This window comes from Macaca thibetana, chromosome 17 (genome assembly GCF_024542745.1).
Source record: "Macaca thibetana thibetana isolate TM-01 chromosome 17, ASM2454274v1, whole genome shotgun sequence".
In the NCBI taxonomy this organism is placed as follows: Eukaryota; Metazoa; Chordata; class Mammalia; order Primates; family Cercopithecidae; genus Macaca; species Macaca thibetana.
The window spans coordinates 2,422,887-2,447,039 of NC_065594.1; the positions used below are offsets into that span (position 1 = coordinate 2,422,887).

General features: G+C 46.3%; 1 long non-coding RNA gene across 1 annotated transcript in view; it reads left to right on the forward strand.

Moving 5' to 3' along the window:
* The first annotated feature begins 1,908 nt into the window (after positions 1-1,908).
* Positions 1,909-24,153, forward strand: part of LOC126940161 (uncharacterized) — a 64,811-nt gene continuing 42,566 nt past the window's right edge. The window contains exon 1 of the long non-coding RNA XR_007720633.1: positions 1,909-3,001. This is a non-coding gene — a long non-coding RNA (uncharacterized LOC126940161). The remainder of the gene's footprint in view (positions 3,002-24,153) is intronic.

A 24,153-nucleotide genomic window follows, 5' to 3' on the forward strand; every position in this document is an offset into this window, starting at 1 on the left:
AAACCCTTCTGTGGCTCTTCTTGCCTTCTTGATAAAGCCAGCTTCTGGGTCAAACGCCACCCTCCACGATCTGGTCCTGACATCCTCTCTCTTACTGGTGCTCTTTCCCACAAGCTTGGGCTTCCTAGCAATTTTGAGCTACTTTCATTTTCTGAATTGTTCCCCTCCTCCTCCGTCTCTCTTTTTTGTGCTTCCTCCATCGAGATGTCCTGTTTGCCTGACTGGCTCCTGTCCACCCCTCAGGGCTCGAGAGAAGCTTCCACAGAGAAGCCCATCCCTCCAGAGGCTGGCTGGGGGCCCCGGCTGTGTGTGTAGCTGTGTTGCATGGTCAGCTCGTGCTCATCTCCCCCGGTAAACAGCTAAACCTCAAGGGCAGCGCATTAACTGTGTCTTTTTTTTTCTGATGCTTTGACATCTGGGTCCTGTGGACCCTGGAGAGGCTGCCCCTCCCAGGGTGAGCCAGGGTCTGTAGGGTTAAAACACTTGCCTGCAAGCACACCCTCTTACACAAACCAACTAATGCAGAGCCCACACCCCACACCTCCGTCAGGCTCCCATCCTCTGGGCCACTGGAATTCCCCTGATCACCCCGAGGTTAGGGACCAGACAACTAGGAATAGCCCTGTGCCAGGGCCTGCCTGCTGAAATGATTCAAACCAGCTGGTCCTGAGCCCATCCACCCTGCTCTACCTGTTCCTTTCTATGGAAACCACAGTAATGCCTCCTCCCCACCATGTCCTCTTGCTCCCGATGCCGGCGGTGCCCGTGTGCCGTGTGGTTTGGAGTGCCCTCTTCTCTTGGGAACTGAGTAACACACTCTGATGGTGTTGTCTCCCGAGCAGTTGGCCTCATCATACCTGAATAAGAATGCAGTTGTCAAACAGGCGAGGGCTTTGTCTTCTTCCCCACGGCACCGGGTGTCCTCACAGTGCTTGACACACAGTAGGTGCTTAGTAGACACTTACTGAGTGATTGGCTGGAGGAAAGAAGGGGGGTTGGTTGAGAGAATCCAGGAAGACTTCCTAAAGGGTGTCATTCAAATGGTGCATCAAGGGGAAGCAGGGCTCTCCAGGCGGGGATGCCTGGGAAGGACGTCCTAGGAGGCGCCGCAGCCATCCTCTCTGCCTGGGATACTGTTGGCTTGCCTGCCTTTCTTAGCTGTCCACACATCCCTGAGATGTGTGCTCCCTGCCCACTCACACTGAGTAAAAGCACTCAATTATATGGATTGTCACAGCACTTTGTCACTCTCCTTTTGGTACCAGGAACAATTTGTAATTTTATACTTGCTTGTGTAATATGATGGCTGGTCGTGTCCCTTTCTCTAGGTCATTAGCTCTCGGAGGGCAAAGACTTGGCTCATGCCTGTAATCCCAGCACTTTGGGAGGCCAGTGTGGGCAGATCACGAGGTCAGGAATTCGAGACCAGCTTGGCCAACACGGTGAAACCCTCTCTCTACTAAAGATACAAAAAAAAAAAAAAAATTTAGCTGGGCATAGTGGCGCATGCCTGTAATCCCAGCTACTCAGGAGGCTGAGGCAGGAGAATCGCTTGCATCTGGGAGGCGGTGGTTGCAGTGAGCTGAGATCATGCCATTGCACTCCAGCCTGGGCAACAGGGTGAGACTCTGTCTCAAGAAAAAAAGAAAGAAGAAAAGAAAGAAAAAGTGCAGTAATATTTGTTGGATAGATGAACGCATACATTTAGGACACAGAGGGTGTTTTAGAGTCGCTGAACGATGTGGTCCCCACCGGGGCATGAAAGGAGCTGCCCTGGAAAGGTAGGCTGGGGCTGGGTGAGGTGACCCTGCTCAGGTTCCAGTCCTGCAGCTGCCATTTTGGAAACAACCATCTTATAAAGAGAAGGTGAGACCGTTGGTGAGGCTGGAAATAGGGGAATGAGGAAGAGGTGGCAGGGCGCTGGAGAGGGGGAAGGGTGTTCTGAAGTGTGTTTCTGCAGTTCTGTGGAAGGAGTTGAGGTTGAACCCCTTACAAATATGTGTTGCCTTTTTTTCTGGCCTCAACTCCACAAATAGTGTGAAAGTGCTCCCGGTTCTAATGATGGGAAACGTAGTTTCAGGGTTCATTCATCTGCTCCTTGTCAGCAATTTTCCACGGGCCCTCTTTTTTTTTTTTTTTTGTAAGTCAGAAGAGATACACATAAGAAATACAGCACATTTGAGAAAAATGCATACAAGCTAAACGCAGATCCATTGTTTACTGAGCTGGTGAACCCAAGGCTCTCTTGCAAGGCTGCATTAGGAGTCTTTGAGGAGAATTGACCCTATGCTGTGTGTTGCTGTGTGAAGTGCTCCTGTGATTAGGTTTTCAACAAAGACAGTATGAAAAGGAGAAAATCTGATCCCAGTTTTTCTATGTGTAATAAAAAATATTGACAAAGAAAACTTACAGGGCAAAATCTCGAATTCTTAAGTCTCTAATCACACACATGTACACACAAGGTACACATTAATCCACCTCCCTTTGTATGAGGAAAGGCCACTATGTCACAATTTCCCTTTGCTAACAATTCCATGTTATCTCTTAACTGGAATGGATTTAATAACTGGGAGACTGAGAGCCATTGAGCTTTGATGACCCTTTAGTGGCCTCAAGTTATAGGACAAAAACTACTGAGGAAGTATCTTCTAAGGACTTTGGTGATTTCCGTAAATGACTCCACTTTAAATTGCTAGGATTGTGTAGCCTCCTACAATTACTGGTGTTCTAATTTCCTGGGACTAATTTTAGAGGGTGGAAGATTTTAATCATGGAAAGGAATTGTTTCCATTGTTCAGACTAACTTCAGAAGCAGAGTTGAAAGCCAGTGCCAGAGAGAGCCCCCAGAACATTCCACAGGGACTGGGCGGGCCCGGCCCGGGGCCTGCCTATCGCCTGAAAGAGAAAACCTGCCACGGAGCCGGGCTTCTCTGATCCTCCCGCCAAACTTTGTCTCTCGTTTAGCTTTCTTTGTGTCTGAGGATTTAGCGAAGGCCTCAGAGTGAATTTCTGCATATCCTTTTTCCTCGGGAACCCCAGTGGCTGACAGGGCCCCTGGTAATGTGGCCTTAGGATGCTGGCCTTCTGAGTTCCTGTGGAGGGAGCAGACACAGGGGAGGGTTGAAGTGTGGGTCTCTCTCTCTTTGGTGCCCGCCCACATAGAGGTTTGTGCACCTTCCTTTCTCTCTGTTCACACCCCCGTGGCCAGGAGATGGGAGCAGACACCAGCAGGGCTTCCCATTCTAGCCCCAAGGAGTACGCATGCGCCTGGAAGGACATCTCAGGGTCCACCCTGTCCAGCCTGTCAGGCCGTGTGACCGCTTCAGAGCTAACTCACCTTTCTCTCCTGTGCATGTGAATCTGCACCCCCAACCTGCACCATCTTCAGCTCAAGATTTTGGATTTATGAAAAAATAGCTATTTCATTTACTGTCACCTACTAAAGGTGAGCCACAAGTACCAGGTGATGGGCAAAGTCATACTGCTGGTGTCTGTGGCTCCCTTCCCTGCTCGGTCTCCTATGCAAGACCTCCTGGTGGAAGGAAGCCTCTCACACTGATTTTTATTTGGAAATTCCCGTGCTGCCTTCCTGCCTGTGGAGTACTCAGTCTCTGCTTTGAAATGTTCTAGGAATGCTTGCATTGGAAGAAAATACTCAACACATTTCAATAGATACAAGTTCAAAAGGAAACTCCCGGGTGCTGGGGTGGTCAGAAGACTGTATTAATAAAATTTACAGTAAATGAAAAATGAGGAGAAAATACACATATACACTGTATGTCTCCCGCTAACCTTGTTCATTCCTAATACATTGAATAGTGGTTCGTTTTCTTTCCTGTGTCTCTAATTTTTCTGCGAGGAACATCCATATAGACCATGGGAAGGACACATGCTGAAATGTGTTGTTGCACACCAGCCTGGGGACGCTGCTCTGAGTCACACTTCAGGTCCTGGAGTCTGGGCTCTTGAGCAAATGTTACAGGTTTTCCAGTCCAGGGTCCTGCCTCATTTAAGCTGGTATTTTCCTGAAAGTCCTTCCAGAATGCAGTCCACCCCTGCCTGAACAGTCCGAGGTAGAGGGAGGCCACCACCTTCCAGGCCACAGAATCCCTTGTCGGGCAGCTTTATTGCTAGAAAGAAAAAGAATGAGAAACAGTGGGGTTAGGTAAAGATGAGAAGGATGGAGAGGGAACAGAAAACATGGCTAATATGTTGAATTTCAGCTTTCTGGTGACGTCTAGATATTTGGCCCGGTTTCCCGTTTGAGCCACACAGAGCCAGGCGATCTGTCACAGGCTTGGCACCCTGTCCTCTCTGAGAGCCGAATCATGCTTCCTCTTCATTTCCACATTCTCAACACCCCAAGTTCCTTCAGTCCCTCGTTAAACAGGCTTGGTTTAGCTCCTCACCATTTGAGTTACCTCCTTCTAGACTAATCATAGTCGAACTGTCCTTGAAAAGTGTATTTCCCGGAGCCCAGCGTGGGGCCCTGCAGCGGGCATGGGCACGGGCACACGCAGTGCACTGCATGGGATTTTTCCTTCTCTCCATCCGGGTGCCATACACGAGGGTTTCCAGCTTAGGGCAGCAATCGCGTTTTCAGTGGTTACGTCACACTGTCAGCTTGCATTAACTTTGTGGTCATCTCTACTCCAATATCTCAAACTCATCGAGTGAGTGAGTCAGAACCAGGGGCAGGGGAGACCTTTCCATTGTGTCTTTGTGGGGGCGTCAGGGGACATTAAGGCAGTCACCATATGGGACCTTAGGAGAGGAGCCAGCAGGGAGGAGCGGCTGTCTGACAGCAGGGCCTGAAGGATGAGGGAGCCGCACCTGCTGTGAGAGTCCCTTCAGAGCCAGTGCCCCTTGAGGTGCGTGCACACTCTTGGGATGACAGAGTTTTGCAAAAACTAAAAGCTTCAGCTGGGCGCAGTGCCTCACGCCTGTAATCCCAGCACTTTGGGAGACCGAGGCGGGCGGATCACCTGAGGTCAGGAGTTTGAGACCAGCCTGGGCAACATGGCAAAACCTACTAAAAATACAAAATTTAGCTGGGTGTGCTGGCGCCCGCCTGTATCTCAGCTACTCAGGAGGCTGAGGCAGGAAAATCACTTGAACCTAAGAGGCGGAGGCTGCAGTGACCCGAGATGGCACCACTTCACTCCAGCCTGGGCGATAGAGCAAGACTCTGTCTCAAAAAACCAAAAAACAAAACTCTAAAAGCTCCTCCGTGAGGGGCTCAAGCATCCTTGTGGTAGAAAAGCAGGTACGCAGAGCACAGCAACTGGGGGCCCCGGGCAGTGGTGTGCCCGGCAAGCCAAGTGGAGGGGAAGACAGACACAGGTGTGGGAGTGGGGAGCAATGGGGGCATGGCCAATGTCTGAAGAGGCAGAGTGGACTTGGAGAGAATTCTGGAGCAGTGAAGAGACACAGAGCAGGCGGCAGCCTTGAGTTTAGTGCAGGGACTGAGTGGCCCCATCAGGCACATATACGTGGGCAGGAGCAGCTGTGTTGTGATCCGAGGGCCACAGGCCACGTGGCTTGGGACGAGGGCAGTCCTTCCTTACCTGGTTGTTTTCTGAGAGAGTATAGTCTGAAAGGAGAGCAGCTCATGCCTGGAACAAAGCCCCACCCAAGTGCCGGTCACACGCCATGCAGATATCAAGGCAGATGAGAGGCTTCTCTGACTTCCGGGAGGATGTTAGAGGAATGAGGACCTCAGAATGGGGCCAGATGAGGTCCTGCCAAGGGCAGATAAGAGCCATTTGGGCTGTACATGGGACCTTAGTGGTATCCACAGATAGTCTGGCCTGGGGGTTACAAGGCTTTTTTTATCCACAGAAATGTTTTAAACTAACCACGTGAACATTGTTTTAATAGAGGCTTTATGGTGAGAAATCACCGAGTAAAATCACCATTGAATTCTGTGACTTCCTGAACGGAGCTGGGTCCAGGGTAGACCCGCGTGTTTGGGTTGTGTGGACTGGGCCACATCTGGGGTATTAGCAGTTCTGTTCAGTTCTTCCTCTCAGCGTGTGGGGCTCTCCTGCATGGGAGCCCCAGCCCAGACAACGGAGGACTTCCCCACACGCTCTGGAAGACTTGGGGATAAAAACTGTTTGGTGCCCAGGTCAGACCATAGGGATGTTTAAACCTCGATTTTACCTTTAAGATTTGAAAATCAGACCACTTTAATGTTTCATTTTAGACTTACTCGTGCTGTTTCCCTATTGCCGAATTTCACTTTCATAAGGATTTTACTGTAAAGGGGATTCTCAGGTGAGATTCTGTGGTTCACGCTTTGACATTCTAATTCCATAAAATTAAGCAACAGATAGGATCACTATAAAAAACCCACTTAATACTGCTGTGATGACGTACATGCTCCTCTGTAAACTCACTTGAATCATCAACATGTGTCTTTCTTCATGAGAATGTACAGACGCTGAAAAAATCATTTTGCACGTAACTTGGATTGGAGATCTGTTTTAAGACGTGTGATACATTTCGATTTAGAATTTTTCCAGAAGAGATTTTTAATTTACAGGCCATTGACTTGCCTTTTCTTTTTCTCCCCCTTACATTGTGCTGAACTTAAAACCCATTTTAGCTGTTATTTTTGTATTTATTGGATTGCAACCCTCTTAATGAGATTTAAATGAAAAGTCCTGAAGTGCCCCATCTAGACTTCATATTGCGCCCACATGGCTTGCTGAAGCAGGTACCGTACCAGCGGGGGTCCCTCGCTGTCACAGCTGTACGAGCCTCCTAATTGCTTGTGACATGGCACTGCCTTTTGATCTTGACCATGTTCTCCTAATTATTTAATCTTTGACAACATGAAAACATGTTTAACCACATACCATGAATAAAGATCTAGCACGACTTTTCTCCTGAGGCCTAGTTCAGGCTGCATATTCTTTATGTGCACAGCAGCTAAGGCAAAGAAAAAAAAAAGGGTTGATTTCCTGTAATCTGTTGAAGGGGAACTAGGGGATGGGGGTGGTGTGTGTGTGTGAACATCCCTCCAGCCTCTCCCACTCTAGACTTCTTCTGCTGAGACTTTTCTTGTTTGTTCTGAATCACCCCTGGAGTTGTTGAATTCTCAAATGCACTGTGTTTAGGCTGACACTGTCTGACAGTTCTTCCTAGGCTAGGGAAGGCAGGGAGTGGGCACTCATTGTTAGACAAAGAAACAAGGAACTGATTCTGGTGTGTTACACTTGCGCTCTTCTATTTAGGAATATTTATGTTTTATTTTATTTAGTTCACGTGTCTCTTTTCTTCAATGGATTCTAAGCTGCTTGTTGGTAGGGCCCTTACTATGTCATCTATGAATCACCTGTGCTTAAAAAAAATTGCTGTGTGAATGAATGAATGAATGAATGAGCAAATGAGTAAGTTAATTTCATCAATCAATGAGTGAACAGTAAATGACGTTTGTCTTTGGGGACTTTGCTAATGCCATATGTGTACCTACTGAGGCTTCTCTGTGAAAGTCTCAGGAAAATCTGCATTGTTTCTTATTGGGGCATCTTGCTCTATGCTTTCTCTGCATCTCCTCTTAATTATGGCAAAAAGAATATACCACATAAAGATTTTCCTCCTGGGTCTGAACAGTACAGCCCAGTGTTCTGTAACTGACAGAGGCACGCCAAACTGTTTTGCCTGGGGCACCAATATCCACCACATATGCTAGAAGGATTTATCTCAGCTCTGGACCTACTGCTATTTCCTGGCAGAATTGTTTGCCAGGGTAACAGGCTGCCTTATGTATTTTGTTTTAATATTTGTTGGGTAGAGGGTTAGGGTTAGGGTGAGGGTGAGGGTTAGAGTTAGGGAATCGAAGCTGTGTGGGAATTCTCACCAGTGGCCTAGAAATGGAATACATCACAGGTTGCAAACTTTTCTGCAAGGATCAAGGTAATAACATGTCAGCCTTGTAGCCTTGTAGGTCTCTGTCACAGTGGCTCAACTTTGCGGTTATAGGACAAAAACAGACCTAGACAATGCAAAATGGCCATGGTGTGTTCTAGTAAATTTGAAATTCGAATTTCTTGTGATTTTCCATGTCATGAAATATTATTGAACTTTTGATTCTCTCCGCTGATCATTTAAAAATGTAAAAACCATTCTTAGCTTGTGGACTGTAGTTGGCTGCCCCTGTAAGGCAGGGACAACATCTACTTATTGTACTTTGGGGGACCGATGAGAAGACTGCAGTGAGATGGAGCAGGACAAAGACAGCACCCCTACTGAGGAAGCCTTTCGCATGCAAGGACAGCATTGTCGTGAAGGACGGCATTGTTGTTCACCATAAACTTCTTTTCCATTGGCTTCCAACAAGTTTGTTGGTAGGTTTTTTGTTTGTTTTGAGACAGAGTCTCACTCTGTCGCCCAGGCTGGAGTGCAGTGGCGCGATCTCGGCTCACTGCAAGCTCCAGCTACCGGGTTCAAGCGTTTCTCCTGCCTCAGCCTCCTGAGTAGTTGGGATTACAGGCATATGCCACCATGCCCTGCTGATTTTTGTATTTTTAGGAGAGAAGGGGTTTCACCATACTGGCCAGGCTGGTCTCGAACTCCTGACCTTGTGATCCGCCTGCCTCGGCCTCCCAAAGTGCTGGGATTACAGGCGTGAGCCACCGCGCCTGGCCCTGTCAGTAGTTCCTGTTTGTTTTTGTTTTTTGAGATGGAGTCTGGCTGTGTCATTCAGGCTGGAGTGCAGTGGCGCAATCTTGGCTCAAAGCAACCTCCACCTCCTGGGTTAAAGCAATTCTCCTGCTTCAGCCTCCAGAGTAGCTGGGATTACAGGGGCACGCCATGGCTAATTTTTGTATTTTTAGTAGAGATGGGGTTTCACCATATTGGCCAGGCTGATTTCAAACTCCTGACCTTGTAATCTGCCCACCTCGGCCTCCCAAAGTGCTGAGATTATAGGTGTGAGCCACTGTGCCCAACCCTGTCGGTGGTTCTTAAGGCCATTCTTAACTTTAGCATTCTACCTTTGGTTGTGTTGCCCTCTGAGACTGCGCGGCCTTTAACAGGCCGGGAGCTGGAACTTCAAAGTCCCAGAGTCGTCTCTGCAGAAGGCATATTTCCGCCAGCATCCTGTTTCCTGTATAAGATTATATCATGATTGTTGTGCCTATCAGTTTGGCTACGGAGAAGAGATGCTTTGGGATTGGAACAAATGATGCTATGGCGTCTATGCCATTGAGCAGCTCCACGGGAGTGACTGGAGAGGAGAAGGATCAGGCAGTGGAAGCCAAGAGGTTCCCTGGACTTGAATGCCACAGTGTTCACCGCACACCGCTACAGGTCTTCTCTAGTCTGTGTGGAGTCTCAGCTGTCCTATTTGTACCAAAAACATAAAGGGAAAGGGTGAAAGAGATTCTTTTTTTTTTTTTTTTACTCTGAATGAGTTAATCAAGCCATCACATATTCCCATGCCTTTATCATTAATTAGGTAAAGGTCTGGACTTCATGCCTGCAAGAATTGATAAGAAACCAATCCTTGGGATTTTAGACTCTAATTCTTTTTTTCTTTTTATAAAATTACTTTTGAAATGAAAGGAGATAGAGGGAAAATATGACATTGAGTCATCTCAGACCAACTTCATCCCATGAAGTTTTAATTTCAGGAATATTTTGCCAGAACTCATTCCAGAATTGGACAAAAAAATAGAGTAAGTCTAAGGAAAGATTTACCTGCATTTTTTCCCCCAATTTTTTGCCAAGTCCTCTGTTCCAACTCCCATTTGTCACACAGGGCCACATTATCTGATACTTAGGCCTGAAAAATAAGAACGATGCATTCACATATAGATGGAAAGTTATTTTCTTAGAAATTCAAGGAGCAAAATCAGCTGTCAATAAGCTTTTAGAAGGAAAGGAAAGGATTGCTAGGAATGTGAGTGTGATGGATCATTTCTAGTAATATTTGAGACACTATTTGCAACACCTGTCCCAAACTAAATAAAACATTATATAGAGCGCATGGAGCAACTTCTGCTCACATCTCATGTTTGCTGCGGGAATACAGAACGCACACACACTCATGTCATGGACACATGTGTCAAATTGATCATACTCCAGAATCTGCATGATCAAACAGTTCTGAAGTAATTTTAGTCCTTGACATAATCCACTTCTCAGTTTCAGGACCTTTTAAAGCTGTTTCCATGAATACTGACTTAAAGTCACCCATGTGTGCAGAATGAAGAATGGAATGAGAAACATCACATGGCAGCAGAATGCAGAGGGATCTCTCATTTCAAAACAAAACCGGTATTTGGGTTTGCCATGACTGCACAACTGTACTTCTGCACAAGTGTCTTCGTTGCAGGCACATGGTTCTTTTATTTAAAGGTTTAGAGTGCGGGTCAGGGTCTGTGCTGATTTTATGGATCAGTTTTTTACAACTTGTGTGATATAAGGGATGAATCGAATTTCTTTAAATAATTTCCATACAATGTTATTTATTCTCATCACTTTAGAAAAATGTGCTTCATAGTAATCATTTGTTCTAGGTGGGAGTCACATAGAACTGGGTAAGTGGGTCCAGTCTCACCCAGTCCATGCACCCGTCATCTGAATAAGACACAGCAACATATAGGGAGGCATAGTATGGCTCACCCTGCTGGGATAGAATTGTGTTTGTCTCCGTTTTAGTGAATTCTTTCATTCACATTTCTCCATTGACCATCCTTCTCAATATAGAGTGTGTGGGAAATAAAAGCCTAGCAACATCTGAAAGAAGTGAGTTTTCAGGAGAGTTATAAAACAAGTGCAAAGATTGACAAAACAAACGTTTTCTGGGAATCACTACACAGGAGGATTTACTGAGTTTTGAGGGCACGCTCATGTGAGTCCGCAGATACATTTGTCGTAAGGTTTGGCCAGACAGTAGGACAAAGTGGCTGAGACAGAAAGGAGTCCTAACCTCAAGGCTCTCCACACCTGGGCAGACAAACTGGGGATGGGAGTAGCCAGACCTAATACAGAGGTGGCAGTGAGGCTCGGCAATCCAGAGAATGTTTGTCGTGGCTCCAGGGATGTGGATCCAATTTTTAAATAATAAATGTGCAGGCCAGACAGAAATGCACCTGTGGGCTATGATTTGTAACCCATGAACCAAGTGTTCGTTGGGGGCAGGGTGTGTCCCCACAGTCGAACCACCCAAATGCACAGACAGAATGTTTGAACTCTGTGTAGCGAACAAAGGGCTATAAATAGAGCTGAGTTCTGGAGTCACTGCTGAATCTTGGCAAAGAGATCTCAAGATCACAATCAGTGAGGGAAGGCATCCAACGAGCAAGAGGAGGAGGAGGAAAATAACAGCTCACATGCTTCAGGAAGGTGGACAATTGCTCATTTATCCACTCATTCTTTCTTTCTTTCTAAAAATTGTTGCTGGTTTTGAGTAATATGTTGCCTGCTTTCATTATTCATGAGGCAGTCATCTCCCTGGGATGATGTCAAAACAGAATAAAAATGGTAAACATTGGTAATCTGTCCTTTGCCCTGCTGGGGTCATTCCTTGCTTTCCTGAATGCATTTAAGAAGAAGATTATTTCCTTGCTGCAGAGACGGTGTCTGCTGGGTGGTGGGACTCGGGGGACACAGTGTGGATGTGGCTTCCTCAGAAGAAGGATAATCTTCTTATTCTGCACTTTCTAAGGAGAAGGGCAGCTTCAGTGAGTGGCTGAAGCTGTGAGGGCTTTTCAGACATCAGATGGGTGACTTATGAACACTGTAGAAGATAATGTTGCATCGTGCTGGTGCTTTACATTCTAAAGAGCATAGAAAACACAGAAAAATACATTTCCTTTTACAGTAAAAAAAAAAAAAAAAAAAAAAAACTTATGTGCAGGTCCTCTTGATATCAAACCTGAATTGTGTGTCTGATCAATGTTCCCTAGATGATGAACGTCAGGGAAGGATGACAATTGTAGGGTGACAATTGGGAAATGAGGTGCAGGGTGGAATCTTGGAGAACCGCAGACCTTAAAGAGAAAATGTCATTTCCGATGGGAAGATGAGGATGAAAATGGCTTTCAAGCCACAGGACCCACAGGGCTGGGCGATGACATCATTCCAGCGCCACTCTCTTTCCCCTTGCCTTCTTGTCTTTCTCCTCGCTCCTCTCTTTTGTTCCCTGGTTTTCTTTCCACTTCCTGCTGCTTCCTAGGAGACTCAGGAGACTGGACCCAGAGCTTCAGCAAGTGAGTCTTTCCCACCCTGTTCTACTCATTTTTCTCAACCCAGGTCTGAAGACCACCTTGAGGGATGACAGGGTAATTCAATTTCCAATCCCATTTCATTCTCAGTCTCTCGGTAGAGACTACCAACAAGGCACCAATTAGGGGAAACAAGAGGCCCAAGGAAAACAGAAGTTTGCTACTGTATTGCCTGTGTGTGTTTTGACATTTAGTTTGAACTTCAACCTGGCCTGTGCTCCTTTGGGAGCTTTTAAAAAGAAATAAACTTCGTCTCATTACCATCAGATACAATGATGGGGGAAATGGGCTGGAAAAACCCTGAATCTTTTCTGAGCCCTATTTTGCGCTTACAAAGAGAAGGGCAAATTCTTCACTGCTGTGCCATTCAGCTATTATGTTTAACAATCTAATTAGAAAGGCCGGGTAGCCTATTCCCATTGTAAAAGCTAAGACAGTACACACAAGCAAATCCAATTAGACAGCTGTCCTTTACAGATCTGAGCTGCCCTCCGGCCAGGTTCTAATGAACGAGCCGCCACCCCAGCCCCTTGCTGCAGCCCCCAAGAGATGGATTTTGTCCATAAACTGGGCCAGATGACAGTGGCGGCACACTGAGTGTTGCCCACCCTGCGACAGGCATCTGCAGTTACCTGCTCATTGGCACGCAGCAGGAAGTCTTCTCTGGGTCTCCTGCCCAGCAGACTTTACTGCACCTTCGCCGGCCTCCGCTCCTGCCCAGACCTGAGCCCTGTTCTCCTTCTGGACTATAATGCCTGCCCCATTCAAGCAGGTCAGAGTCATGCTAACAGGTGGCAATAAATCAGAGCCATTGCTTTCGCTTTTATGGATGTTACTTTCTGCACACCAGGGACTTATTTAACTTGAAACAGACCAAAAGCTATACACTGAGCCGCATGTTCGCCGCGCCTTCGTTTTTCACCACGTATGGCTTAAATTAAGGCACCCTGTGTTGAGCAGATTGCTCACTGCAACTGAGTCATCTGTTTAGTGTTTGGCATGTCCCACAAGGCAGTTGTGGTTATTCACAAGTCTATTAATTAAAAGGAGAACTGGTAGGGGACTACCAAGTGGGCTGAGGGATTGTGCGGCCACTTCCAATCAAAAGATGTATGAAAAGGTGTGCCTTCAGAACCTCCTGTGCTCCCTCTCTGGGTTCATCTGGCATCAGCAGTAATTGTTGGGACCCAGCTTGTGAAGAAACCCTCTTGTCACCACTGCATCTAAAGAAGTTTTACGTCAAAAATTAGAGCAGTGTGATCTGAGTTGACAAAATTGAGGTTGTGTGAAGGTTTCCATTTTTCACCCTTGAATTTCAACAGGTAATGACTCATTGAAAAACATCCAAATTATGTTGAAACTGCACCTTATCAGAACAGAAAATACAAATTCTAGGAAGCGGAACAGAACATACTGTCTATTAGCAAGGTGTAGGTACTAACGGAACCTGCCTTCATTTTCCTCAGCATCTCAGGGACCAAGTATTTCTCACATCATCTAGTTTTTCTCAAAGCCATGAAACAAGAACCGTGGAACACATTTGTTTTATAGGCGAGGAACTGAGTAATTAGTATTGCAAGCTTATCCAAAATAGTTTTACCACCTATGGTAATGGCAGAAGTGAGAATTATTGAATAATAATTGTTTGCTTATGAATTCCCAATCTTCTGACGTCATCCTACGAAAAAGAACTAGATTTTGAAACTATCCTGGAAAGCAAGTGTTGCAAAGTTTAGATTTGGTCAACATTTTGTGAAAATAACAGCTTGCCTTTCCAAGGATGTTCTGTGGTAGGTTGTTCTGGAAAGACTGGGTAGAGTGATTGCATATTAGCTGATGGGTACATAAGACAAATATCTTGGCAGATGAGACTGACATTCCTGGCTGGTAGAAAGCACTGTTTCTGTGTTTTGTGGGGTCTGGGAGTTCAGGGTAAAGTTGAAAACAATATTCTTACAGAAACGCAGGCGAGAGAGGCAAAGTCATTGGATTACAGTAAGGGCCAGTGTCGTTAGCAAATGATGATATCTCAGTGGCAAATCAGTTAGCAAATGTATACTTGGTTCCGTAAGAATGTATTGATTACCTACTCTGTGAAACCAAAGAATGCATACAGACTTCTCTGTGTCTCCAGCAAGTGTGTAATCCAATTGGGGAACCAGACACTTGACCCCCAAAACATAACCAGTAATTTATAATGGCCAGCTTTATAGTCATTGGAAATGGAGAAAATGCTATAGACTGATATAGCAATGAGCAATGTATTTTTCAAGGTTTTAAAATAATTTGTAGAATAAATAAAGCTCTGAGCAGTAGAATTCTCAAATCTGCAGATGGCATGAATTTCCAGGTATAGTTTTATGCTGGATCCATGAATAAGAACCTAAGAATAATAGGACAAGTTGGAATGGTGATTCTCACACAGCAAAATCTAATGAAAACAAAAATAAAGAACCAGACTTAGGTCTTAAAATGTAAATGCTTAATTGCCTAATGGGGCAAATATTTTTCAGCAGACTGCTTAACAAAGCCTGTTGGGGCTGGATGTGGTGGCTCACACCTGTAATCCCAGCACTCTGGGAGGCCGAGGTGGGTGGATCACCTTGGTGATCACCTGGAGTTTGAGACCAGCCTGGGAAACATGGTGAAACTAGATACACAAAAACTTAGCCGGGCGTGGTGGTGGCAGGCACCTTTAATCCCAGCTGCTTTGGAGGCTGAGGCAGGAGAATTGCTTGAACCCAGGAGGCAGAGATTGCAGTGAACTGATACTGCACCAGTGCACTCCGGCCTGAGCAACAGAGCAAGACTCCGTCTCAAAAAAAAAAAACAACACCTGTAGGGTAAATGAGTCAAAAGTGAAAGAGGAGAGAGGGGGAACCTGAATTAAGCAGCTGCAGTCAGGGCCCAGCAGCTGAGCTGGGCGTTCTACTCAGGTTTCCTCGTTTCTGCCTGTTCTGCCCACGGCAACACTGCCCATTGCTGAGCATCACACACAGCGTGAGCATTTTCTGCTGTTCACTGTGCAGGCGCACCTTGCAGGGTGGATGCCAGCTTCGTTTTACAGACGAGGTAACTGAGGCTCAGAGAAGTTAAGTCCCTTGGCCAAGGTACACAGACGGCAAAGGAGAGGAAATGTGCTATTTCTTAAAGTCTCTCTCTTGTGTTTTGAACCAAGCCATTCTGTCTTTCCAAGATGTGATGCAGCTTCACGGATAGGCTTGCAGTACCCAGAGAAGGGGAGGCAGCAGTCCTGTTCTGTGGGGCGAAGGTGGATTTCAGTAATAAGTGCGTGATCATGGCACCAGATGGCCTGGGTTCTGTTAAAGCAAGTTTAGCCTAAAGCTACCCTTTACATATTTAAAGTTCAGCCTAAAGATTCCTCTGTATATAGTGAATTCTAACCTAAATGGAGGTTTAAACAAACTGTAACCTACGCTTGTGCCAATCACTGAATTCTGGCCAATCACAGGCATCCAGTTGTTCAAACCTTACTCCAATAAGGCAAACGCTGGGCTGTAACCAGTCCTGCTGGTCGTGTGCTTCCCTTCTGTTTGCTGCACGTCACTTCCCTTTTTGTGTATAAATCTCCTTCCACCACGTGGCTGTGCTGGAGTCTCTCTGAGCTTGTTCTGGTTCAAGAGGCGACCAACTCCTGGCCTAGTATGGTGAGTCTGTAAGCCCCATGGCTCCTGCTTCCTCATGGGTCACTAGAGAAGGATTATGCATTGGGTGCTTCTCGCTGGACCTTTGCTTCTTTTGTAGTTCCAGGTGGGAGAAGCAGTTGTAAAAATGCATGAATTTAGGGTGAATAGGGTCCCCCTGTGTTCTTGGCACAGTGACCTTGAGAAAACTGGTCAGAGGCAGCTACTGCGGCAGTGAAATCTGTGTTGCGTGTGGTACCTTCAGTCCTTAGCAAGCAGTGGCTGTGTTCTCAGCTCCAGTGAGAACCACCGAGGAGGCTGTTGATGATCAGAGTCGGGTTTCTGCTGTCTGTCACAGAGCCCATCACACGTGCTCCCCAGGCAAGGTGCTGAGGTAGGGAGCACTCGTTTCCCCCACAGACGGATGGGACAACGGGGCTCTCTAGGGCGAAGATACTCAGGAGTATAGGGAATCATCCTCTCATGGGGCCTCTTTGGTGGCTACACATCCTGAGAAACATCCCTCAAGGCTGGAGCCTGCTGGGTCAGTGCCTGCGCTCACACACGGCCCCACTGCAGCTCTGAGCTGTACAGATGGGAGAAACTGGGCGGCATTTGGGCCATGTTATAGCATATTGGGATAGAGGTGTGACAGCACATGATTCTCTCCCATGTCCAGGAGCCTCACATTAGGCAGAAAGTGGAAATTCAGGGCAATGTACATCTTACTGGGACATCAAGTCCTTTGCATGAGACGTATGAGTTTAGGGTTTCTAAGACTTTCCCTTTACAATCCCATGAGTGTACTTCCTTGGGCTAATTTTCTGTAGCTTAGATCTATCTCTAGGAAACATTCTTCTGGAGCTGAAGGTTTATCTTTGCTTTTAAAGTTTTAATCTCATTCTTTTCTCCCAGTCGCAGCCTTCGGGTGCCATGAGAAACAACAGTCCCCTTTTTCCTCAGTGGCACTCACATCCTCTAAAGACTTGTAGGCAGAGAGCCAGCAGCCATCTCTCTCTTGGTTCACTCGTTTGTCTGCTTCCAAACTCATCTTTCTCCAACTTAGATACAGTTATTTTACTTTCCTAAATAGCCAGTTCCTTTTAATTAATCTTGGGACTCATCTCCGCTCCGACTGCCTTATGTTGGTAATAGTATAGCACTTTAAAATAGACTAATTTGCACATGTAGACATAGCTATAAAATTCACCCATTATAATGAGGATATATATATACTTCCACATTTATATGCAACACCTTCTGGAAAATTCTACTTCCAGTCTCCATCCCAACCTTGTCCACTCACATCATAGAATGACAGAGAAGCAAACATCTTGAGTTCATACATTCTCAGTCTATGCCAGGAGACAACTGCACAGACACAGTGTTTAAATGTTGGCTCTTGTTATGCAAATTGTTTACATGAAAATGATCACAAAAATCACTTTATTTGATACAGGAAAGAAAAAAAATTTTAGTTCGGAAAGTCTTAATAGAATAGAAACGAATTCCTAGTTCTCATAGTCCGAAGAGGAGCCTTCCCTTTCCATGTTGCTATAGAAATGATTTCAGGGTGTACAAATAGGTACAACCAGCCAAACGGGATTATTTGATACATACTTAATTTCTGCAGTGTCATTTGGAAATGATTGCAAATATGCCTCTTCAGATTGGAGGAAAATCCTGCTCTGAAGACTGTGGTCCATGCAGTCTGCATCGTAACCTCTGCGACATAAAGAGAAAGCCATGTGCTCTGACAGTCTGCCCTTGAGTACCCGTCCTGGTGGGAATGAGCCAAATTCAGTACCCACCTCATAAAGTCTGAATGTGTGTCTCACTAGGGCTGGGTTTTCTGGAGAACCACCCCCATTCACATGGAATGAAATTCCATCAAAGCACTGAAGAGAGAAGAGGCATCTAACATAATGTCCTAATAAAAAGGCCAAGAGGACTGGCCCTTATCTCAGGTATGCACACACATTAGCTCCTGCTATGGGCAACTGAGTGTTTGGGCATTGGGATTAAAGATAAAAAGAAATCATTCTTCATAATGAGAGAGAGTGCCAGGAATTTTTCTTGCTTCATGAAATAAGGTAATTCCCTGAGCTAAGAAATAATGAACAAGACAAACTGGCAGGCAGGCTGGAGGGGCTCAGACAGGTGCCTACTTTCAAGGAGTCTGTAGGGCGAAGAGGCGTTTGCTGCCGAAGGAGGACTTTAAATAGCCATTTGTTACACCAATCTTATTAATAGACTGAAGTAGGGATGTGATTAGGCTTGGGTGGGGAATGTGTGTGGATAAATAGCAGTGGAGGAGATGTGCTTTAAATATTCTTTCTGCGTAGGATCTGAGAGTAGCACTGAAGATGATGTTAACCCTTCAAGGAGCCACCTTTTAACCAGATAGCAGTAGACAACAAGGGCATTTCCCCAGGGGTGGATCCGGCTCCGCTTTGAAAACCAGTCACCCCGATGACTCCTTGATCTTGTTGGGAGAAACAGCCTATTGTACCTGGCCCAGTCTATCCTGAGGGGATTCCGACTTGGAGGGAGACTCTATGTGGCAGGAGGTGGCTCTGGGGACCCTGTTTTCACGTTGGGGAAGCCCAGCCTTGCATCAGGGATGGTGCTGGTGCAACAGCACCTGAAACATGGCCTCCCATAGGGTAGCTACTTGATTAATATCAAGTGAATGAGTGAATGATTTAATCAGTGATGTTCAGGTTCATCAATCTCCTTTTGACCTGAGCCTCTATCCAGAAGCCTAAAAATATATCTCATTGGACACTCAGTAGGCTTGCTTCAACTGTCCCTTGTTCCTCTTTTTTTCTTCAACGTCTTAACTGTATGTGGGTTTGTGGAAGATACAGGAAGAAGGCACACTTCATTGCTGAGCCTGAGAAGACTTTGCAAACCTTATGAGAGCCACCTCTCATTCTACTTTCTCTCCAGTCTGAGCCCTGGAGCCTGCTGGCAACCCAGGGAGCATCTATCTGCCCCGTGAAAACTGGGACTAGCAAAGGAGTGGGTGAGGAAGCTGCCGTGAGGACTCCATAACTTCCGCTGGTTCTTGGCTCCAGGGATGCCAGGTGGAGTCGTGTCTCCGGGATTTGCCAGGTGGCTCCCAAATTCCTATTGTCTACTTTAGAGCAATGAGGCTCAAATTTCAGCATCCCCACATACGCCTGAGGATCTTGTGAAAATGTGGACCCTGTTTCAGCAGCCCCGAGGTGGAGCCTGGTTCCGCAGCCCGGAGGTGGAGCCTGGTTCCGCAGCCCCGAGGTGGAGCCTGGTTCCGCAGCCCCGAGGTGGAGCCTGGTTCCGCAGCCCCGAGGTGGAGCCCTGACTCTGCGTTTCTAGCAATTCTGCAGGCGACACTGATGCTGCCGGACCTCCGACCAGCTTGGAACTGAAGCAGAAGACACAGTCTCTGTCTGAGTTCTTTTTTTATTTTTTTGGTTTTAATAGAGATGAGGTATTGCTCTATTGCCAGGCTGAAGGGCAGTGGTGCCATCAGAGCTCATTGCAGCCTTGAACTCCTGGGCTCGAGTGATCCTCCTGCCTCTGCCTCCCGAGTAGTGAGGACTACAGGTGCATGCCACCATACCTGGCTAATTTTTTTAAAAAAAGTTTTCGCCATGCTGTGCAGGCTGGTCTTAAATTCCCGGCATCCATTAATCCCCCAGCCTTGGCCTCCCAAAGTGTTGGGATTACAGGCATGAACCACTGTGCTCTTCCTCTGTTTGAGCTCCTGTATATCACAGCACAACCTCAACACTTGTAAGAATTTATTGAGCAACTTGGTGGTGCAAGCTAAGGACTTTGGTACTGACACTCATTGTAACTGCCTGCAGTGTGACCTTTTGAGAGTGCTGATTTCTCAGTGCAGCTTAAAACTAATGGATGATGTACCTTCTAATTGTCTCCTGGATGTGCTGCCATTACTCTTTTGGGAGCACGGACACACACACACACACACACACACGTGCCCCAGGTCAACTGTTACAAAGCTCCATGGCTGTTGGTTGAGCTCAGTGATTGTGTACACAGTATGCACCTGTGCAGGTGGGACCCACAGTCCTAGAACAGGGCCGGCTTCTGGAAGGATAGTGTCTGTGCCTAAAGAGTCTAGCAACTCACAAGGCTGTTGAGCACTTGGCAGTTCAACCTATGAATATCCAGTCTATTAGAAAAAAATACATATGGTATCTTTGAGTAATTAAATGTTTGATTGATTAAATAGCTTTTGGTTTAATTATTCCTATAGGAACTTTCAGGAGAAAAAAAGCCAACCAGACAAACAAAAACACAAGAATTCCATTTCTTGCCAAAATATTGGCAGTCACTGTTTTCAGGCAGGTGTGCACTGTATGCTTTGCGGGACAGGCCCTGTGAACTCGTTGGAGGATGCTGTGCCCAGATGTGGGAGATTCCATCTCTGTCAGGTCACATGATGATGGACAGCAAGAGTGTTACTAAGGAGCCTAAGACAGAATTCCTAGACAAAGGCAGCCCTCTGCACAAACCCGTTCCTGCTTGGCTAGAATCCCTTGTCACCTTGGGACCACACTGCCCAGGTGTGGCTTTCGATCCCAGGCCTTTGATTACCCACAGGTCTCCCCGTGGCTCCTCCCCCGGCACTGAAATCATTTCAGCAACATTCTAAAGTGGATTTCAAGACATTTCCTAAGCCGTCAGGTGCGTAAAGATCAGTAAATAATGTGTATGGAGCACTCACCGTCTCTGGACGTGATAACAGGTAGAATTGACCTTTTGATGTTAACGAAGTAAACTGCAGTGCTATTGGGGGTGGACAGAGGGTTTCTACTGAGAATCCATGTGCTAGCATTCTAAACCACGCACCACCCCGAGAGGAATTCCTGGTAAGCAGTGGGGCTAACTGAAACCCACAGTGTTGTCTTTCTAAAGTACAGGCTCCCACACAGACCTGCTTTGCTTTAAAATGTCATTACAATGAACCGTCACTTGAAAACCTCCATGATCTTGACAAAATTGGAACAGTGATATAAAAATAAAAGGTCAGAAAAACCATGTATGATAGAGCTGAGCTGGCCTGGTATAGATTTCTTCAAAGACCTCCTTTGCTCACTGCTAAAGCCAAGATGATGTGTCAAAGTTGTTTAAGAGAGGAATCATTTTTAATGAATGTGACCTCAGCTTTCCAAGGTGTTTAGGTCTGGGAACACTTAAAGTACATCTGTTATTATTTTGGTTGTGCTGAATTTCTTATTTTATATGGTTTCATTTCAAGAGGGGCTGTTTGAGGGAATATGGAGGTAAGCTCTTGTCACCATTTTCTGCTTGAGTTTTTTAGGATTATTTATGTCTCTAGTTCTTACTGATATTTCTTGCTTCCCTAAACTTGCCTTCTGGTAGTAATTTTACATTAAAATTTTACTTTAGAATATACATCTCTGCCTTTGTGATAAAACCTGGTGCCAAATTCTCTCTCAGTGACTTAATTGGTATTAGATGTACATCCCATCAATCCCCAAATTTAAAACAAATCTGTTCCCTATGTGTGGTTTTGTACTAGAGTTCCTTTATGGAGACAATTCATAGAGACCTGGCTCTGCCACCTGTGAGTTTATCGTTTGAAAGCGATGTGAAGGAAACAGAATCAATCACAGATACATTCAGCATATGAACATGGGGTAAATAAAAACTGGAAAATAAGTCAATGCTTGAAGTGCAGACAAAAATGGTGCATATCTTCCCTGTCCATCTTCTCTCCCATTCTGTCATCTAATTCTACTATTCATCTAACTGCCTTTCTCTCTATCCCTTCACCCAGCCATTCATCCATCTATATGTTCATTCATCCATCCATCCACTCACTCAGCCATCCACCCATCCGCTCACTTACCCATCCATCCACCCATCGACCCATCCATCCATCCATCCATCCACCCACCCACCCACCCACCCATCCATCCATCCGTCCACCCGTCCGTCCACCCACCCAGCCATTCATCCATCTATATGTTCATTCATCCATCCATCCACTCACTCAGCCATCCACCCATCTGCTCACTTACCCATCCATCCACCCACCCATCGACCTGTCCATCCATCCACCCACTCACCCACCCACCCACCCACCCATTCATCCAGTCATCCATCCGTCCGTCCATCCGTCCGTCCACCCACCCAGCCATTCATCCATCTATATGTTCATTCCTCCATCCACTCAGCCATCCACCCATCCGCTCACTTACCCATCCATCCACCCACCCATCGACCTGTCCATCCATCCACCCACCCACCCACCCATTCATCCACTTAACCATCCATCCGTCCGTCCGTCCATCTACCCATCCATCCACCCACCCACCCACCCACCCATTTATCCATCCATCCATCCATCCATCCATCCATCCATCCATCGATCTATCCATCCATCTGTATGAAGAAGTTCATAGAATAGAAAAGAGTTGGGCTTTATTTTATTTATTTTATTTTTATTTTTATTTTTTTGAGACGGAGTCTCGCTCTGTCGCCCAGACTGGAGTGCAGTGGGGGATCTCCACTCACTGCAAGCTCCGCCCCTCGGGTTCACGCCATTGTCCTGCCTCAGCCTCCTGAGTAGCTGGGACTACAGGCACCCACCACCACACCTGGCTAATTTTTTGTATTTTTAGTAGAGACGGAGTTTCACCGTGTTAGCCAGGATGGTCTCAATCTCCTGACCTCGTGATCCGCCCGTCTCAGCCTCCCAAAGTGCTGGGATTATAGGCGTGAGCCACCGCGCCTGGCCAAGAGTTGGGCTTTGTATAGCCTCAGGTATTGCTGACCTGGTTTTGCCAGACCTTGAATGACGTAGTTTAAATATCTATCTACAACGAAAACTAGACGGGTCTTTTAACGAGGTACTATATGACCTGTCCAGATAAACGAAGGGTAAGCCAAGAAAACACCATAGAATAACTATACTGGTAACCTACGTATTGTTAGGGATAAACAAATATTGTTTAGTCTCAGCAAAGAGACTGTGAAAACTTTCAGCCATGTTTGGGTAAGAGATAGATTTCCTTTTGATTTGGTCAAGGCTATGCTTTGTGGGTGGCCTAATTTCTGCTCAAATTGTTTTTCTCCCACTGGGATGTCACTTTCTAGTTTCAAAGCCCTCATCATGTTTTGTGGATGATCTTTTATTTCTCTAAGTTCACTTGAATTTCAAATCTTGATGCCATGCACCTTTGGAAATGGCTTTTCCCTGCACCATGTGCTGGTCAACACCGAGGCCGTGTGTGTTACCCCCTGTAGTGGGGTCTCAGCTGGCCTCCCTTTCAGTGTTCTGTGTCTGGCGTATGCAAGCTTGGCCCAGCAGCATTTTGCTTTTGATGTCTTTGCGGTTCTGAGAAGCATGAGAAGGATTGTATTTTTCCCTTTCCCCATCTGCTTTCTCATCAGATGGGTCCCTTCCTGAATCAGCTCTAAATTGAAGAGGGATCCTCTGTTGGATACAAACATTGATACTAGGGCACCTCCTGTGCAACATTGTCAAATAGCCTTTAACGATAATGAGAGCTTGGAGATAATGAGAGTCGTTGTTTCCAACTCTGTTCTCTATGTCCACTTTACTCAGTGTAACAGCTAATTAGTTCACTTAAGAGCTATCTTGTAAAGCTCTCTTAGTGCTACACCTCCAGCCTCCTGAGGACCACCGACCTGTTTTTGGCCTCGGTCCTTCACTTTGCTGCAGGAAATGTGCTTCATCTAGCTCAGCTGGTTTCTGGGTTCAGGCCAGCCTGTGCCCGTTGCCATCCTTCCGTAGTTACCGGTCCACACTGCTTGGCTCCCAGATGAAAATTCTTTTTAGTTGTCTCTCTATTGCCTAGACATTTTCCTCTGCGGACCCAAATCTTCTGGGCTTTAAAAGAGATGTGGCCGTAGCTCATGCCTGTAATCCCAGCACTTTGGGAGGCAGAGATGGGTGGATCACTTGAGACCAGGAATTTGAGACCAGCCTGGACAACATAATGAAACTCCGTCTCTATGAGAAACACAAAAATTAGCTGGGTGTGGTGGTGCACACCTGTGGTCCCAGCTACTGGGGAGGCTGAGGTGTGGGGATTGCTTGAGCCCAGGAAGCAGAGGTTGCAGTGAGCCGGGATCACACCACTGTACTTCAACTCAGCCTGGTGACAGAGTGAGACTCCTTTCTCTCTTTCTCTCCCTCTCTCATGATATGAATTAAACTCTCATGTAGTCTTTAACGGGAGGGGCACATGTTCACCTTAACTACC